Source organism: Trachurus trachurus (genome assembly GCF_905171665.1).
Source record: "Trachurus trachurus genome assembly, chromosome: 13".
NCBI classification, from domain to species: Eukaryota; Metazoa; Chordata; class Actinopteri; order Carangiformes; family Carangidae; genus Trachurus; species Trachurus trachurus.
In genome coordinates this window covers 11,949,563-11,958,592 of record NC_139892.1, presented here as the reverse complement: position 1 = coordinate 11,958,592, position 9,030 = coordinate 11,949,563, and the positions used below count along the sequence as shown (strand labels likewise).

General features: G+C 41.5%; 1 long non-coding RNA gene across 1 annotated transcript; it reads left to right on the top strand.

Annotated features, from left to right (window-relative positions):
* Positions 1-255: 255 nt before the first annotated feature.
* LOC310995635 lies at positions 256-3,089 on the top strand. The gene is made up of 3 exons (XR_014595840.1): positions 256-328; positions 492-641; positions 2,675-3,089. It is a non-coding gene; the product is annotated as an uncharacterized lncRNA (long non-coding RNA).
* The last annotated feature ends 5,941 nt before the right edge of the window (positions 3,090-9,030 follow it).

Genomic DNA, 9,030 nt, shown 5'->3' with positions numbered 1-9,030 from the left:
TGACCAGCTGTTTGACTTCTTCAGACAACTCTGGATTATATTAGTTATGAATAATTATTATAACTAGCAGTGTTAGGCTCTGTCTCGATATTCATTCCCTGATCTGCCTGACGGGTATTACAGGGAATGAATGGCAATTTGGTTAATATCCTTATCAAGCTAGCTTTACTGACTACTTAATATTAAAGTTAATATGTCTCTCTTGCATGTTTGAATAAGCCTTTTCTGTGTCCAGGAGAAGAGGGGTCGGAAGATGAGGTCAGTATGTCATCCCTGCACGAATGTACCTCCACATCACAAGTCCAAGACCAGGCAGGGTCTGCAACAGGTGAGCCTGAACAATTAAAGCAGACTGATTTTTACCACTTCTATTTAAGAGACACAAATGCCAAATACTAGATTCTTTTATAAAATAAAATAATCGCTCTACTGACTGTTTCTTCAATTTTTTGTCATGCATTATTTAATAAAGTTCTTTCTGTGTCTACTAGATGTCAGTATGCCAAGAGAAGATGGGTCAGAAGATGGGGTCAGCATGCCAAGAGAAGAGGGGTCAGAAGATGAGGTCAGCATGTCATCCCTCCAAGAATGTACCTCCACATCACAAGTCCATAAACAGAATGTGTCTGCAAAAAAAAGAGGTAAGCTTTGGGGCTTGGATTCTCTTTTGGGCCACTGCCTTTTACCTTGCTTTTAATGAAAATGGTCTATTGCGGGTAAGGATGTCCCGATTGCGATCCCCAGGTCGGATCGGGCCCCACTGTTACCTGTTTTATACTGGCCTCAGCCATGTACGATCCCTAAAACACAGGCGACCAGTGAGGCGACTCACAGTAGCCTTTAACTTTATTAAGTAGCCTATAACTTAATTAACGCACCTGGTGCCTCAGCACGGCAACCAAGCTTTGATAAAGTAGTATGTATCAAGTATTGGGTTGGTCAAGAACAAGTTAAAGCATACATGGGCATTTTACGGCATCCGTCTCAATCCGGCCCGTGAGCCGAAGTGCGAGCCGAACTGCTATTATGACCCTATTGCTTTAATTACGTTGATGCGCACTAATCAGTTGTTTGAAACAGTGACAGCCCTGTTAGAACAGGAGCCTGCACATCGCAGACAGAAAGTAACCTCCTCCAGGTAGAAGACAGACGGCTGCTCAGTCTCTTTCTCTGTCGGACACCGGAGCTCCGACTGAGGAGAGAGAGCAGCCGCTCTGGTGCAGGTTTTCTCCACAGCGGAGTTTCTGATCACCGCGACCTGTCAGCGGTAGCCTAGACCGCGGGACCGGGCCGGTGTTTCACAACCCTCCGTCAGCCTAATCATAACTGCTGACGGTTACAAAGCCCCATCATGGCACCTAATTATTATTTCCCAAACACTGAGGTTTAGCAAACTGTGATTAAAAGAGCATTTTATGAGATCGCCGGGTTTTCTGACGTGATCGACCATATGACTGATTTTTCATGTTGGTGCTGTTAGGCAGCAGCAAATGAGTATTGTGTTTCTTCATAAATAAAAGGTTATCTACATACAAATAGAACAGTCTCACTGAATCAGAACTGAAAAGGATCTGAGTGCTTAATTATAATATTCAGGTGTCTGTTAACATTATTAATTGGTGCAGTCATTTATGGTCAGTAAGTTTTGATAAAACAATCTGCCTTGAGTCCATATTTATATCATAATACAGCATGTTTCTTCAGTGATCTGTGATGGATATAAGTTGAAAATGCGATAACATGGTTTGTGGGCTGTCAGCCTATTGTAATGCAATCATTTCCACCAAATATATGTAGTTATATAGGCTAATATATAATTATATATAATTCAGCAATAAATATTTGTTGTTTCAATTTGATTTCGAATCGTGTGGCCCTTCACTCACTTTATCGGAGTCAGTGTGGCCCTCTGGAAAAAATAATTGCCCACCCCTGAGTTAAAGCTATGGTCTACCATTTGGAAGATTGGTAATTATTATTAACATCATTTATACAGCGATTATGGTCCTATAGTCCGATCTACACAATATGAATAGCAAAAAGAACCAAAAAATTCAGTCTATCAGCCGTAGGCCTGCATAGAAATTGACCAATGTTATCCATCTGTCACGGAAGGCTCGCATTGGCTCGTACCCTCCATCCAATGCCCTCGTCTCCCCTGCTCCTCCTCGACCCGCATTGTCCCCACCCCCTTCCGCTTAGAAACTACAAGTAATTGTAACTGCCCTGAGCGGCTCAGCCACAGACACATGAACCCATGAATTCAGCGCCTGCTGCCCCCCACCCCCGGTCGGTCTGCCGCTGAAAGCCCACTAGGATTCAGAGAAGCACAGTACAGAAGCACAGAATGTGTTGCTGCCCTTATTACTGGTACCGGTGCCGCGTCGAGTCTCCCTGATCCTCTCCCCGACACACAGCCGCTTCCAGCCAACTTAATGACGGATCGATTGTCTGTTTGTTTATCAGTTCAGGGAGTCGGGTAAGGTGCTATGCAGTCAGTGCTCCTGCTATGCACTAAACGATTCGGTGAATTAATTCTTTGAGCAAATCATTTTAATGAATTGATTCTAGAGATTCAGTATAATCAAAAGAACTGCCATTCCCATCACGAAGCGGATCACAGCTCTGGAAATTGTCAGTTTAATCAAAATGTAATCTTTTTCTGCCTACTTAGGTAAGCAAGCTGCTGTAAAACGTTGGACACCGGAGGAAATTGCTGCAGTAGAAAAACACCTGAAGAGGTTCTTGGTGAGGCAAGATGTTCCAGGTAAAGCCGACTGTGAGCGCTGCATTTCTGCAGAACCTCAAGCGCTGCAACAAAGAGACTGGAAAGCAGTCAAATATTTCATCAAAAATAGAATAACTGCCATGAGAAGAAAATTAGAATGAAAGCAGTGGACTGATCAGAAGTATGGACACACGTTTTCAGTTTGCTCTCTGTTTCCCTCTCTGTCTGTCTTCTATCCCCCCTATAAATCTCTTAAAGAATCTGGGCACAATAACTGCATACAACCCCAATTCAAAACACACAGTTGTACAGTAATATCAACTGATGTCACATAAATATGGCTTTTCAGCCTGTTTACAAAGTCTTGGCTAAATTACTCAATCAATTCTGTCTCAACTAATACAAAATGAAAAGTTGATTCATTAGTTGTATTGTAAGTAGGCTGGCTTTCCTTTTCTTTTGGCATACGTTTAATTGACAAAATCCTCCAACACTTCTTTGTTCAAAGCGGAAATGGGCTGCAAGTTGAAGTAGCTGCTGTGGTTCTATCAGTTAACAACACATTAAACAAATACATGTTTTACCTCAGTTATATACACTGTTGTCAGATAAAAGTTATATGTTTGTTCATCTGGTTAATTTTCCAGTCTGTAACACTGTAACACACTGTTAATGATATTGCTAATGCAAATTACTTAGCTAATAGCAAAACATTTCCAGTAAGGGGTCATGAGCAGTGTTTGATTTGAAGACTACCCTGTTGGTATATGCACACTACACCAGTGCGGTAATCAAAACAGATTTCACTCATTATCTACTCCCCCTCATGTGGACTAAGGGCTGGGAGAAGTTTCTGAGTTACAGGGGGTCTCGGCGTAGCAGTGCATGTCCATATAACGGTTGCAAATGGATACCAACTGTCTTAATAACAAAAAGACACACCAAAAAACATCCAAATACCTCCATGCTGCTCGTATGTAATGTCCGTCTTGTATTGAAGCCCCGAAATGAGAAATTCTTCCGAAAAAAATTAAATAAGTCTATATTTCAAGCTTGTTTGTAGTGGAAGCTCCCAGCACTTCTCTTCCCCGTTCGTCCAAATCTTGCGAGATTTGCACACGATTTGCACTGAAGCCAGTTCAAATCTCGCGAGATTTGGTCGGACCAGGAAGAGAAGTGCTGGGAGCTTGAAATATAGACTATTATATAATTTTTTTCAGAAGAATTTCTCATTTCGGGGCTTCAATACAAGACGGACATTACATACGAGCAGCATGGAGGTATTTGGATGTTTTTTGGTGTGTCTTTGTTACGAAGAAAAGTGGGATCCATTTGCAACCGTTATATGGACATGCACTGCTGCGCTGAGACCCCCTGTAACTCAGAGAAGCCACGGAGGACTCTGAAACTTCTCCCAGCCCTTAGTCCACATGAGGGTGAGTAGATAATGAGTGCAATTTGAATTGTGGGTGAACTATCCCTTTAAAATAGCAGCTGTAAAATGATTGGGTATACCCAATGGTATACTGACTATACCGACAGTCAGACTGGCAACTTCAGCCATGGCTAACATGAAGCCAGCTAGATACTGTAGCTATAGAAATGACAAAGCTCCAAATTGCTACTACAGTCATGATTATTCATTTAGATTCAAAATTGTGATTCAAGTGAATGGGGGAACAGTTTTAACATAAGTTTCCAAATAACACACTTCTATTAGTAATCTTCATTGTAGTACACTGTGTCATGTACTCGCATTATCAAAGTGTAACATGTAGTCTGTTCACTGACCTGTTTTGATAAATAAATACATGGGGACTTCAGGATAACTTGTTGTTGTTTTTTGTTTTTTTTTGCATTGTAATGCACGGTGAATCAGCACTGATTTGATTTCACAATTTGGCCAAAATAAGACATAGACAATTATGCTATTCAGCTAACTTTATGCAATGTGAAGAGTGCTCACAGTTAACTCTGTTGTGTTATGTCTTGTGTTGGGCGATAACAATGACGAGACGGAGAGCAGAGTACATCCAACTTGTGTTTACTTCTTAACTCAAGTGTGCATCACATAAACAGGTCCGGGTGCAACCTCAACCAAGCGTAGCTAGATCCCTTACAGAACACCTCCCCCTTTAAGTAAGAACTCTCATCTCTTTAACACTTTTAAATGGTACTGACTCTTACAGTATTCTCCGCCATTTTCAAATCTGAACACAGTATTTATGAACGTTTATAAAACACTTTTTTTTCTCTTTTCCTTTCACACAGTCACAACTCCAGGCATTTTGGAGGGCGTGACACTCGTGCCTGAGAGAGTGACATATGGTGTGTTAGTGCTATCAGTAGTTGTGTGTCTGATTGTGTCTCTGATGACAGGAGTGAGCGCATCAGTGTTGTCTGGCTCTGTGTTTTTGTTAAGTGTATCAGGTGGTGGCTGTTGTTGTTCTTTTTATAAATGACTTCCACTTGTCCAGTTGCTTGCTCTGTCCCTCTCAGCACTGGCTGTTGTTTTTTCACTGCTGCACTCTGTTTTACTCTCGTAATAGCTTTTTCTAATGTTAAATCTGCATCTAACTGTAAGCTTTCTGATAGCCTAGCATCTCGTATGCCTACAACTATACAGCCTCTTATTAACTGTTCTCTCAGGGCTCCGAATTCACAGTGTTCAGCCGGCGTGTGTACTGCAGTTATGAAAGACTCCACACTCTCACCGGGCTCCTGGCTAAAATATCTTCGGCGTCGTCACCAGCTGCATACATGAAAGCGTTCACCTGAAACTCCTCCGATTGCTTGTCCAGTCCTGATGCCATTCTGTAGCGTTCAAAGTGTTTCATCCATCTCGGCCATTCATTAGCGTCCGTGAAGTCGAACTTGCCTGGTGGGGCTAGCTGCGAAGCTAGCGGCGGGGCTACCTGTGTGGCCGCTGCTGCTTCCATATTCCCCTCGTTCTCCTCTTCTTTCTTTCTTTTTTTTTCAGGTTTAGTTCGTCTTCTCTGAGTTTACAGATCCCACGCTGACACCATGTTGTGTTATGTCTTGTGTTGGGCGATAACAATGACGAGACAGAGAGCAGAGTACATCCAACTTGTGTTTACTTCTTAACTCAAGTGTGCATCACATAAACAGGTCCAGGTGCAACCTCAACCAAGCGTAGCTAGATCCCTTACAGAACAAACTCCAGGGTGGAATAAAAAGAAGAAAAAACAGTGTTGACTCAAAATTAGATCTTGGGTTCATTCATTTTAAATGGTTAAGTGCTGGTTCTAAGGATCATTATTTGATTATCATGCTACTACCCTGTCTTCCTATTGATGATCTTTTGTCAAGATGATAGCAGATAGACTAGTTAATGAGCTAACAGGCATGTGAATTTGCAGGTGTAAAGGATAAAGAGATGGAATGAAGGAAGTAGTGAACTGAACCAAAGTCCAGCTTGTGTCTTATTTGTGTCTAGCCTACCCATATGTTCACATTTTCATATGTTTTTAAAGATATTTATTGTCGGTGCAGGAAACCTTTAACAGAGTGCATTTAAATAGTAAATGAGCTCTTTTACCATAAACAAAAGTAGTCGCAGGCAAGTAGATTTAAGGCCTTTATTTCAGATTAAAGAAAACACCTCATAATAAAATAAATAAAACAGAGCCTAATGACCCCTTGCCTCAAAATGCTCTCTTAATGCAGCATTTCCTTGCAGATCAATAAGCTCATAAATAAACAAAATGTTTTTAATTCTTGAAATCAGAGAAAACGTTTGGTGAAATATTCAGTCACAGCCTTTTAACACCCTGTTGTAGAATTTAAAAAAAAATCGCTGTTTCATCTTTCCTTTGTAATGCTATTGGCTCGAGATTGGAGGGAAGCTCATGACGCCACCCTCCCCTGCACCGGTGCGAGCACTTGGATGCAAGTGGTTAATGGGCCCCAGATAGTAACCTAACACCCTGCAAAGATATAAAAACAAGAAATGTGTGAGTGTGTGTAACACTGGACCTCACAAGTACCTTATGTTAGAAACAGACCCCACAAGTGACCAAAAAACGGGCATGGAGACAAAACTTTAGAATTTTGTTAAATTGAAGTGATTTTTGTGATTGAGATTTTTTTTTTACCTTACCTGATTTTTTACAGCATTGTAGAACCACTGGAAAGGGTGGACCCCATAAATGAGCAAAAAACTGGTGGGCCCCCTGAGGGGCAAAGACAAGTATGTGTGTGTGTGTGTGTGTGTGTGTGTGTGTGTGTGTGTGTGAGAGAGAGAGGAGGAGAGGAGGCGGTTGAAGTCGACAAACATGGAAATAATTTCATTTCACAGTGGTGTGAGACAGAAACACAGAGAGGGAAGTTCAGCTTTGCTCCTCTCAGACGATGCAGCTTGACAGAAGCCCAAACCAAAGGAACAGACGCTCTCCTCGTTCTGCGTAAACCACAAGTAGGATTCAGTTCGGGCTGATGTGCGTGAGTGTGAAGTATCTGAGCCAGAGATCTGGTTCGTAAAAGAAAAAAGTCCAAGACACAAGTGTGTGTTGAAACTGGAGCCAAACGACTCTGAGCAGTGTGCATTGGCTTTTATGCTTTCAAGTCCAGCAGTTTATTGTTATTTATTCACAACACCATTCACAGCAAGTATCCTACAGCTCTTTCAAATTAGATTGGTTATAATGCTGATGTTCACCACTGCAGTACCAGAGCTTCAACTCAAGGTCTATATTACCACGAGCAAGAACTAATTCAATGAAAAGCACTGTTGTATATAGAGCCATTTCATAATGGAACACTCTTCCTTTAAATATTAGGACTATTCCAAGTAAAAAAGCATTTAAGAAACATGTAAAGTCACTTTTCAGACGTTTAGGAGTTGGGCTACTCGTCTTTTATGTTACCATTTTGAGAACTTTCTTTCACTTTCCTTTTTTTCCCTTTCTTTTTGGATCAGTGTATTGTTGTTTTATTTTGAACTTTTTGAAAAGGAGCCCAGGAAGCGTTTGTGCGTCGGCTAATTGGGATCCTCAACAAACAATAAGTCTCCTTTGTATCCATTGAGTCTTGTCCTGAACCTCTTAATAATTCAGACTAGGTTCCTCTAAATGTGACCTTAATTCAATACAGTAAATGGATCATACATAGTCCAGAATATCCCAAGATCCATTGCATGCCCAAAATGAAAATATAAAGGCATAAAGGTATAAATCCATCCATTGTCTAGGCCACTTAACCCGAGGGAAGGGTGAGGTCTGGACCCTGGAGAAAGTTCACCAATGTTGACATAGAGAAAACACACACTCATTTTCACATCTATGTCAACATAGCGTCTCTGATCCACCTGTTGTGCACGACTCTGGATGGTAGGAACCCAGAGAAAACATGCCATCTCCTCCCAGAAACCTGAAAAATCAAACCCAGAAACTTCTTGCAGCGCAAACTCATTGTGCCGCCCACCAACAGACAGCCTAAGATTTATACTTTTAATAGAGGTGTTGGGTTTCAGCTCAGTTCAACATTAACAGTCGTACGGCTGTTAACAAACTCAGGGCCTCAAGTTTTTGTGGGGGGAAAAAAAAGTATTGTCGAGGTTGCTAGGCAACGGGAGCCATGGTTTTTGCAAAGGGATGGTAAACTGGTGAAGCATTGCAAAAATAACAGAGGAAAATACTGAACACCAGATTTACTGAAATGCCTCCATAGACCAGTCTCGTACTTATGTAGATCATGTCCCCTGAAGGATGCAGCTCCTTAAACTGGGACATAATCTATTCATGTCAGTTTGCAGGTGGCTAATTAGCTTCTCAGCTGCAGCACATTAAATGCATGTATGAGTAGATGCATGTATGCAGATCCTTCGCTGACTGCCCACGGACAAAAACAACTTTATTTGTCTCTTATGCTATGATATTTCCCCAAAAAACTCTCTTTATTCTTCCTTTTAATCATAAAAAAAAACTATTAAGACCACATTTGAAAAAGCCATTGACATTATTTTTGACAGCAGCGGGGGGAGATGACTGAATGTGATTTCACTTGGCCTTAACAAGAGCTCTTTGAAAATGGGACTAGAGTCAGCAGCTCTTTCCACTTCAAAACTCTGTCTCCACCCGGCCCAGTGTATGGCTCACATTAGCCCAAAGTCTGACCGTAATCTAATCGAAAAGTGAGCCCGAGTCGTACATTCACATGTCATCACCTTGCTGTGTTTTTTTGTGTGTCTGTGTGTTCTTGTGATGACATTTGGCCCAAAGTAAGAAAATACTCCGATAGCTACACACCAAAGAACAAGAGCCACGTACACCTCCGCTCACGCC